Raw genomic sequence first — 10,790 nt, 5'->3', positions numbered from 1 at the left:
CGTGCCGTCCCTGTTTGTCTGAGCTATGAACTCCTGCTGTAAACATCAGGCTGGTAACTGCCCACCCCGCCTCCACCCAGACCTACTGTCAGCCTTGGGTTGTTGGGGAGAGTGTGAGGGACAGGGCACAGCTGGCGGGTTGAAGGCCGCCGCCGGGGAGAAGCGTTCAGAGGGGCCTTATTCCCTGTCCCCACCTCCGGCACCTTCACCCCTGCTTTGTGTGATGAGAGGCTGAGTGCACCCATTCAGCAAATACTTGTCTTTATTCTGTGCCCCATGTCAGGGCGGTGCTGGGCGTCAAGGATGTTGATCAGCAAACACAGCAAAGTGCACATTTCTGCCCTCGTGGAGTTTCTGTTCTCTTAGGGGACACACAGTAAACAGTCAACATCAGAAGTGAAACGCATCCTATGTTAGAAAGGGCTAAGCACAGACGGAACACACTGAGCAGGGGGCAGGGGCTGGGCCCCAGTTGGAACTAAGGTGATGGGGTAGGCTTCACTCAGCAAAGACTGGGAGGAGACGAGGAAACACGCCAGGCAGATTCTTGGTGGTGGGCACCCCAAACAGAGGGAAGAGCCCGTGCAGAAGGCCTGCAGGCAGGACTGGGCTCCACATGCAGTGGATGGCGAGGGGGCCAGCCAGCGGAACAGAGTGAGCTGGCAAGGAGAGGCTTCAGAAAGATAACAAACTGGGCCAAGTGGTGGTGGAGGGGAGAAAGTGCCCTTTGCGTGGGGTGGGGGGTGTGAGTGGAAAGTGGGGGCTGGGCAGGATTTGGATGGGAGTGGGAGAGGGTTGCATGCAGAGACCACCACACAGGGCCGGCATGCTGGCTGGCCCTCCTGGCTCAGCCACTGGCTCCGTCCCCTCCCTCTCTCCTTCAGTCTGGTAGGCTGTCATTGGGTCTGCTGTGTCCTCAGAAAGGCACAGACTCTGTGGAGTGTCCCCAAGAGGGGCAGGTGCGAGAGGAGTGGGCCCAGGCTCATCCCTGGCCTGGCCCTTTTTCTCAGACCACTCTTTCACCTCCTCCCAGCCCAGCCCTAAACTAGGTCTTGGGCTCCAGCAGCCTCTCCCAGACTCCCCTGTGTGTTAGACCTGGGTGTGACTCTGGCCCTGTGTTTGTTTCTACATATGGGCTTGGGGTTGTAGGGTGGGGAGCTGGAGATGATTACATCTCTCCTAACCTTGGGTGGACTCGTGCACATGGCCCCAAACTCACTTCTGAGGCCCCTTCTTTGGCTTCAGCTGTCTTCATAGTTAAGTGGGACCGTGTCTTGGCACAACATAGATGCTCAACTATTAAAGCATGTTTCTGAGCTGTGGGGGCCCCCAGAAACATCACCAGCTCTGAGAGGGAGGGAAGGAGGTGAGGGGACAAGGTTCGCCCCAAGGCTGACGACAAGCCACTTCTGCCCCAGGATGGGGCTTTGCTCCTTCTTCCCCTCCCCCGCTGAGTCCCCAGCTCCCCAGGAGGAACCCCAGGCTGCAGGAGCCAGCTGACTGCAAGAGCTGCACTCAACCACTTAACTAGAGAACAAATAAGGAGCCAGAGAAGAGGTTTTCTGGGATCTGCCACTTTGGAGCTTCAAATCTCAAAATAAACTTCCAGTCTCAAGGTCCTAGACGCTGCTGGAGCGCTCAGCTCCTCACGCAAAGGCATGCTGTGGGGCTTCCAGGCGGAGGGTGAAGGCCAGAGACTCCGGCTAGCCCCTGACCTGCGCCTCCATCTAGCCTCACCCCCCACTCTGGGTTATGGGAGCCAAGGGGAGGAGTCACTGATCTGAGAGGCAAGTTCTGGTCCGGAGGGCTCCTGCCCAGAGTCAAGTCAGCACTCAGCAAGCACCTGCTGTGTGCCCAACATTGCCAGGGCATCCCAAGTAACTCAGAAGGAGGAAAGAGTCCTGCCAAGGCCTTTCCATGTCAATACCAGAATGCCATCTGCGGGAGGCACACCAGGCTCCGCCAGGGCTCAGGGCTGCACACGAGGGATATTTTGAGTGGCAGCAACAACAGAGACCCGAGGGAGAATCCCAGCCCCCACCCACCCTGCTCCTCCTTAAGGCCACCACATTCCCCGGGGCCTCCCACAGGGGCACTTTTGCCAGGCCAGCAAAGCCAGCTCTTCCTTCTTCATCACCGTGGCACCACGGTGCCAAAGGAGAGGGGACTTCCCTTATTCTTGGTGCCTCACCTCCTTCTCTTAACCGCTCAGACTTAAGATTCAGCCTCTCCTTCTATTCTCAGCTGTGCGTGGCTGAATGATTTTGGCTTTTCACTGGACCTTGCATGGGAGTGCAGATGAGCTAAGGGGAGCTTGGGTGTGGGTAAACAGCTCTTACTCCACCCTGGTCTATCCCCCGCAAGGCCCCCCTTCCCCAGGCCCCTTTGGCTGTGACCTTCTCTTTCCCCGTGGGTGGGTAGTGTGGATGGTAATGAGCAGAGAGAAGGGCCAAGAAGGGGCTGGGGGGAGGCTTGGATGGGAGTCAAGGAATTCCTGAGCCTGCTACTTGCACAAGGGGCCCTGAGACGCCTTTCCTGAGATTGCTTTGCAAACCAAGGCAGATTGCATTTGAAATGGGGCCAGGTTCACACCAGCCCCCAGTGCCCCTCCTCCTGCCCTGCTGCGCCATGCAGGTGTCTGGGAAAGAGAAGGGAGCTTGGGAAAAACTCGGGGGCTTTGGAGGGGGTGTTGTGAGGTGGGGTTCCACGCTGTGCACATAGCCTGGCAGGCCTCTCCTTGGTATTTATGAGCTCCCACCCGGGAGGCATGGGACGTGTCTCCAGGAGGCCAGGCCAAGTGGGCTTCGGAGGGAAGGGGTCTTGATGATGCAGGACCCCCTTCCTCCCAGCTAGTGGCTGAACAGGGAGCGCAAACTGCTCCCCCAGGAGACCAGGAAGTAAGGAAGAGAGCTGGAAGGGAGGAGGGGAAAGGAGAAGAGACTTGGGAAGCAGGACTGCGGGGTGGGGTGTGGGGAGGTCTGGAGACGTTCAGCCCAGGTTCTGTGTGAGGTCAGTGGGTTGTGCTGCTGGAATCCTGGGTGGCCACTGACCAGCCTCTTCCCAAGGGAGGGTCCTCACTTTGCCCCCAGCCCTCCTTTCCCAACCAGCCTGTATCGGATAGGCTAAGAACTGAGCTCTCTTTCCCTTCTCACCACCTGTTCTGGGCCCCAGAAGGATCTGGTAGAGTGATTTGCCTCCAATGGATAACAATATGCAGAGCCCACTACCTGCCTGCCTCCCGCTCTGCCTTCCCCTGCTCACTCAGCCTCCTCTTGTTCTTTTTCTCCTTGAGCCTCTTCCCTGTGCCTCCATCTTCCTGGTCTCTCGCTCTGGCTCCTGTTCCTCCCATTCTGTATCTGGGCCTCTCTCTCTGTGTCTCCCTGTCTTCGTGTGTGTCTCGGTGTATCTCCCTGCCCCTGCCTTTCTGACGCCCTGTCTCTCGTCTTCCTCCCAGGGTGCCAGTGTCACTGTCTCTCCCCTTCTGTCTGTGTGAATCTGTGCAACTCTTTGTCTTGCTCTTCTTTCACTCCCCGCAGCCATGTCTGTCTTCTCTGACTCTCTGTGGGTTTCTGGGTTTGCGCCTCTGCACACACACACACACACTCACACCTGTCTGCATTTCCATCGGTATGTATCTTTTTTGCTGTTGCGCTCTTTCTTACACCTTCTCTTTACTACTCCTGCAGTACAGTGCAAAGTGTACTGGGCCGGGGGTGGGGGGACCAGAAAACTCGATCATCCTGCTCCCCCCAGCCATGCCCTATTTGCCTGACTCTAACTCACTTTCTCACTTCAGTCTTCAGTTTCCCCACTGGTGAAAAATAGCAGGGTGGAGACCTAGTTCTCTCTGTGGGAGGCTCTTTCTGCCTTTATCGCTCTCGTCTCTTGTAGCACAGCCCTCCCTGTTGTTCCCATGGGCCCCTGCTTCACTCCCTAAATCTGACCCTGAAGTCAGGACTGTAGTGGGGAGCCATCTCTGATACTGGCAGCCAGCGGGCCCCCAAAGGAGGGCTCCTTAACTCCTTCCCCCGCCTTAAACATTAGGGCAAAGAAGGTCCCTTTCTGGGGCCATGTCTGGGATACAAACCAGATTAGCTCATCTCTCTAATCCTCTTTGTGCTGGGGCCTCTGCCAGGCAAGGACACCCACAGCGCAGAGCACAGAGCAAGTGTGTGTGTGTGTGTGTGCGCGCAGATTCTTGTTGGAGAAGGCAGGACGCTCAAGGTTCTCCTCCCTCCTTTTCCCTCGTGCCTGAAAAGCCCAAATCAGCAGCCCTCACTGGGTAAGAAATGTCATCCGACTTGAGCCAAGTCAGGTTTTCCATAATCCCAGGGTAACACTCCCCCTCCTCCAGGACTGGAGTAACCATTGCAGTCGTCCCCCTCCTCACTGCCCCCACCTCCCGTTCCGAAAGGCCCAGACCCCTCCCAGCCTCCGCACAGAACCCGTGGCCCGTGTGTGTGTCTTCTCCGGGGCAGAGTGTCAGGCGGGGCACAGGGCACGTGGGGGAGGGCAGGGGCACGAGGAGTGGTTGGCCCTGGACTTCACACGGCAGCTTCATTGGGAGAGGTCTTTTCTCGGCTGATAAGATCAAAGCATTCCCTCTGCCAAATCATTACCTTATTTTCGAGGCAATTACAGAACTTATTGTATCAATTAGCCCAGTCACCAGCTGCAGCCGTTTATCGCTGTCTGTCGTGCGCTTGCTAAGGGAAGGGTCCGCCGGGCCCCGCCCGCCGCGGCGGGGCTCAGGGCCTAGGCTGGGGGAGCTGTCCTGCTGCTTTCAGCAGGCACGGGCGGCTGCAGGGCACTTCGGGGGGGGGACAGGAGGATGGGCTGGCTCGTCCTTGGTCCCTCCTGCGGGCGACACACCTGCGCGCCGGCCGACGGGGTCTGCAGAGAGGGGGCCCCTGCTCCGCGGAGCAGAACGCTGCGCGGAGCCAAGACGCCGGCCCCTTCCCGGCTCGCCGCTGGGTGACTCATTCTGTGGGCCGGGCGCCCCGCAGTGGCACTTGGGGGAAAGGCACTGCCGGGTGAGCTCGCTCGGTTGGGAGGAGAGGGCTGCCCTAAGGTCGTCGTGGCGCTCTCTGGCTGCAGCCGGGACCGCAGCCCCTCTGGCCGAAGAATGGCACGCAACACCTGGGGATGGGGTCAGATGCGGGCTGGGGGGAAGCCTTGAGCAGAGGTTATCAAATATTTCGGGCTCAGAACCCCTTTACATTCTTAAAATTATCAGAGACCCCTGAGAGCTTTTATTTATGCGGCTCATATCTATCCATATTTAAACATGAACGTGAACACAGGAACCTACTGAAAAAGCTACCAAGGGCCGAAATTGGACAAATCCAAATCCAAACCAAATACAATGGTTCTGGGTTGTAAGCAAGCCAGGAAATAAATATCCACAAGTCATCCATACTATGAAACAATGAGTGAAAAAAAACAAGTGTGGGAACAGACAAAGCTCCCAAGATTTCCAAGTAATTTATGTAGATACTCTGTCCGCAAGGAGGTGACGTGGAGCCCATAACTCCGTAGGTGTGGGCTGTGACATTGTGACTTTCTTCCGAAGCGGACAGAAAGCCAGTGTGAGGGGAAGAGCAATCTAACAGTGGAAAAACCTGATAGACGCTTTTTCTGCCAGGTGACCAAGGTCAGGGTCACCAGCGGCAGGTTGCTATGATGTGATGAGAATAACACTTTTTTTTTTCGCCCTCGTTGCTGTGGAGCGACAGGAACTCTCATCCCTTGCTGCTGGAATGCACAATGGCAAATCCACTTTGCGAGACAGTTTGGAAGTTCCTTGGAAAACAAAACATACTATTACCATACCATCCGGCAGTCGCTCTCTTAGTATTTACCCAAAGGAGCTGGATGCTTATATCCGTTCAGAAACATGCACACAAACGCTTATTGCAGCTCAATTCATAATTGCCAAACTGTGGAAGCTGTCCTTCAGTGGATGAATGGACAAATAAACTGGGCTACATCCAGACAGTGGACTGGTATTCAGTGCTAAGAAGAAATGAGCCGTCAGGCCATGAGAAGACGTGGAGGAACCTGAAATGCAAAGTGCTAAGTGGAAGAAGTCAATCTGAAAAGGCTGTATTCCCCGGGAGAGGGAGGGGGGGATTCCAATTCTGTGACATTCTGGAAAAGGCAAAACCATGGAGACAGTAAAAGAATCAGTGGTTGCCAGGGGTGCCTTCCTCTAGTTTTCCTCCCCATGATCTAGTCTAATGATGAGAAAATTCCACCAAAGGGACATTCCACAAAACACCTGACCATTACTCCTCGAAGCTGTCAAGGTCATCAAAAAACAAGGACAGTTTTGAAAAACTATCACGGCCAAGGGGCCGGCGCTGTGGCGTAGCGGGTAAAGCTACTACCTGCTGTTCTGGCATCCCATATGGGCACCAGTCCGAGTCCCAACTGCTCCACTTCTGATCCAGCTCTCTGCTATGGCCTGGGCAAGTAGTAGAAGATGGCCCAAGTCCTTGGGCCCCTGCACCCATGTGGGAGACCCGGAGGAGGCTCCTGGCTCCTGGCTTTGGATTGGTGTAGCTCCTGCCTTTGCGGCCAATTGGGGAGTGAACCATCAGATAGAAGACCGACCTCTCTCTGTCTCTCTGTCTCTCTCTCTAACACCCTCCTCCCCACACCCTGCACTATCATTCTGCTTTTCAAGTAAATACAAAGTAAATCTTTAAAAAACTAAAGCCACGTGGGGCCAGTGCTGTGGCGCAGTAGGTTAATCCTCCGCCTGCAGTGCCAGCATCCCATTTGGGCCCCGGTTCTAGTACCGGCTGCCCCTCTTCCGTTCTGGCTCTCTGCTGTGGCCAGGGAAGGCAGTGGAGGATGGCCCAAGTCCTTGGGCCCCTGCACCTCTGTGGGAGACCCAGAGGAATCTCCTGGCTCCTGGCTTTGGATCAGCGCAGCTCCAGCTGTTGCGGCCGTCTGGGGAGTGAACCAACAGATGGAAGACCTTTCTCTCTGTCTCTCCCTCTCACTGTCTATAACTCTGCCTCTCAAATAAATAAATAAGTAAAATCTAAAAAAAAAAAAAAAAAAAAACTAAACTAAAGCAACTTTATCCTTAAAATCAATTATGTGTTAACGTTTGCTCAATAATTGTGATCAATGTACCATACATTAGTAATATAAGTAAGATGGTAATAATAGAGAAAAATAGCTGTGGGTATATGGACACTCTATTTTTGCAACTTTTCTAAAAATCTAAAACTGTTCTAAAAATAAAATTTATTTAAAAGATTAAAATGGAGGCATTTAAAATATTTTAATTCATTTAAGATCAGCAATAATAAATCCAATACTTGTTTCATGTCTTTATGACAAATAACTAGAATTTCCAAAACAAAAGTAGCAAGACTCTTGTCTTCACAGCAAGATTCTCATGGGTGCTTCCACATCCTGTCCACCGCCCACGAGAGAGTGAGCATAAGAAAGGCAAAGGCTGTCTTGATGTTGCTGTGAACCCCACTGAGAGCTTCTGCTTTAGCGATTTCATCCATCACCGGGATTCTCCATCCCCAACCTTAAGTCCCTAACTTTGGGCAGGCGTGTGGCTCAGCAGGTTAAGCCCCAGCTTGGAAAACTGGCATCCCATATCAGAGTGCTGGTGCCAGTCCCGGCTGCTCTGCTTCCAAGCCAGGTTCCTGCTAATGCACCCGGGAAGCAGCAGAAGATGGCCTAAGTATCAGAGTTCCTGACACCCATGTGGGAGACTCAGATGAACTTCCTGGCGTCAGTTTGGCCCAGCTCCAGCTATTGCAGCTATCTGGGGAGTGAGCCAGCGGATGAAAGAGCTTTCGCTTTCTCATATTCCCCACCCTCCGCCCCCACCCAGAAATAGAAAGAAAGAAAGAGAGGAAAATCTTCAGTAATTTCCCACTGCTTGAATGTTGAAGTAGGAACTCCTTAGTCTGTTACCCAAGACGTGGGCTAACCAGGCTTCACTTAACTGCACTGTTTGATCCGCCTCTGCTGCCCTCCTCTGCTTCAGCCAGACAGAGATTCCGAATATGCTGCATGCTCTGTGCTTAATCAGTTCTCAGAAAATTTAAATAGATTTATCCTATCCCTCTGTTTTAAATCATAAAAGTAGTATGTTTGTGTAGAAAAAGACTTCCAACATCTATGTTATAAAAAGTGAAATCCCTCTTCCCACCTTACCCTCCAACACATACCCTTCTTAGAGGGAAGCACAGTTAACTGTTTGCCTTCAGATCTGTTATGCACTTTCTGGCAAAATATGTAATTTTAAAAAGAGAAGTGAGATTGAACTACTCATATTATTCTGTGACTTACATTTTCCCCTGAACATACCTGGATTATATTTCTATGCTGTTTCTTATAGTCACTGTGTAATATTCCAATCTGTGCCTACAGTATTATTTGTCTATTAGCTTATTGATGAATATCTACATTATGTTCACACATGTGATACTATCGATATTACATATATACTTTGATGTAATATATGAAATATTTCTCTAAAAGTGAAACTTCAGGTTAACCACATACTCTAAGTTTTGATACACATTACCAAAATGTCCTTTGAAAAGGACTGTACAAATTTACACTTTTTAAAAAAAAATTTATTTATTTGAGAGGTAGAGTTACAGACAGAGAGCGGGAGAGACAGAGAGAAAAATCTTCCATCTGCTGGTTCATTCCCCAAATGGATGCAGTGACCAGAGCCAAGCCTATCTGAAGCCAGGAGTTTCTTCTGGGTCTCCTACATGGGTGCAGGGCTAGGTGCCTGGGCTGTCTTCTATTGCTTTCCCAGGCTATGGCAGGAGCTGGATCAGAAGAGGAGCAGCTGGGATTTGAACCAGCACCCATACGGGATGCTGGTGCCACAGGTGGAGGCATAGCCTACTGTGCCACTGTGCCAGCCCCCAATTTATACTTTAACAACAGTATATATTAGTCCTCATTTGGACATGAGGTTTGTGTTTTTTGTTTGTTTGTTTGTTTGTTTTTGAGAGGCAGAGTTATAGACAGAGGGAGGGAGAGACAGAGAGAGATCTTGCATCTGCTGGTTCACTCCCCCAAATGGTGCAACAGCTGGAGCTGGGTTGATCTGAAGCCAGAAGCCAGAAGCCAGGAGCTTCCTCCAGGTCTCCCTTGGGTGCAGGTGCCCAAGGACTTGGGCTAATGGCTTTCCCAGGCCATTAGCAAGGAACTGGATCAGAAGTGGAGCTTCTGGGAGATGAACTGGCGCCCGGTATGGGATGCTGGCACTTCAGGCAGAGGCTTAACCTACTATGCCACGGTGTTAACCCTTTGACATGAGCTTTTAAATTCTTTTTACCAATCTAATGGGCAAATAAATAATACCTCATTTTTAAAAATCTGTATTTCAGGCCGGCGCCGTGGCTCAACAGGCTAATCCTCTGCCTAGCGGCGCTGGCACACCAGGTTCTAGTCCTGGTCGGGGCGCCGGATTCTGTCCCGGTTGCCCCTCTTCCAGGCCGGCTCTCTGCTGTGGCCTGGGAGTGCAGTGGAGGATGGCCCAAGTGCTTGGGCCCTGTACCAGCATGGGAGACCAGGAGGAAGCACCTGGCTCCTGGCTTCGGATCAGCACGGTGCGCTGGGCACAGTGGCCATTGGAGGGTGAACCAACGGCAAAGGAAGACCTTTCTCTCTGTCTCTCTCTCACTATCCACTCTGCCTGTCCAAAAAAAAAAAAAAAAAAAAAAAAAAAAAAATCTGTATTTCACTGATTACTGACGCTTGGTGGACATTCATAGTTCTGAGAATTATCTGTTTCCTGTGCCCAGTTTGAATTTGCTTTATATTTAAAGAAGTTTTAGGTTCACAGTAAAATTAATTGGAAAGTACAGAGTTCTCAGGTAGCCTCATCCCTACATACCCTTATCTTCCCTCACTATCAATATGTCTCATACCAGAATGGTACATTTGCTGGATTAAATGAACCTACTTGACACATCATTATTAGCCAAAGTCCAAAGTTTAACATTAGGGTTCACTTTTGGTGTTAAACATTATATGGGTTTTGAGAAATGTAAATGCTATTTCTCCATGATTATAGAATCATACAGAGCAATTCCACTTTCCTAAATGTCCTCTATGCTCTACCTCTTCATCCCTCTCTCCTCATTAACCCTGGCAACCACTAATGTCTCCATGGTTTTGCCTTTTCCAGAATGTCACAGAATTGGAATCCCCCCCACTCCCCGGGGAATACAGCCTTTTCAGATTGACTTCTTCCACTTAGCACTTTGCATTTCAGGTTCCTCCACGTCTTCTCATGGCCTGACGGCTCATTTCTTCTTAGCACTGAATACCAGTCCACTGTCTGGATGTAGCCCAGTTTATTTGTCCATTCGTCTACTGAAGGACAGCTTCCACAGCTTGGCCATTATGAATTGAGCTGCAATAAGTGTTTGTGTGCATGTTTCTGAACAGATATAAGCATCCAGCTCCTTTGGGTAAATACTAAGAGAGCGACTGCCGGATGGTATGGTAATAGTATGCTTCGTTTTCCAAGGAACTTCCAAACTGTCTCGCAAAGTGGATTTGCCATTGTGCATTCCAGCAGCAAGGGATGAGAGTTCCTATTGTTTCGCATCCTTGCCAGCATTCAGCATTGTTAGTGTTTTGGATTTAGACCATTCTGGCATGTAGTGGTGTCTCATTGTTACGTTAATTTGCATTTTGTTAGTTATGTATGCTGTTCAGAATCTTTTCATATTCTTGCTTGCCATTTGAGTATCTTCTTTGGTGAAGTGTCTGTTCAAGTC

This window comes from Lepus europaeus, chromosome 5 (assembly GCF_033115175.1).
Source record: "Lepus europaeus isolate LE1 chromosome 5, mLepTim1.pri, whole genome shotgun sequence".
In the NCBI taxonomy this organism is placed as follows: Eukaryota; Metazoa; Chordata; class Mammalia; order Lagomorpha; family Leporidae; genus Lepus; species Lepus europaeus.
Note: the sequence above shows the minus strand (reverse complement) of the source record.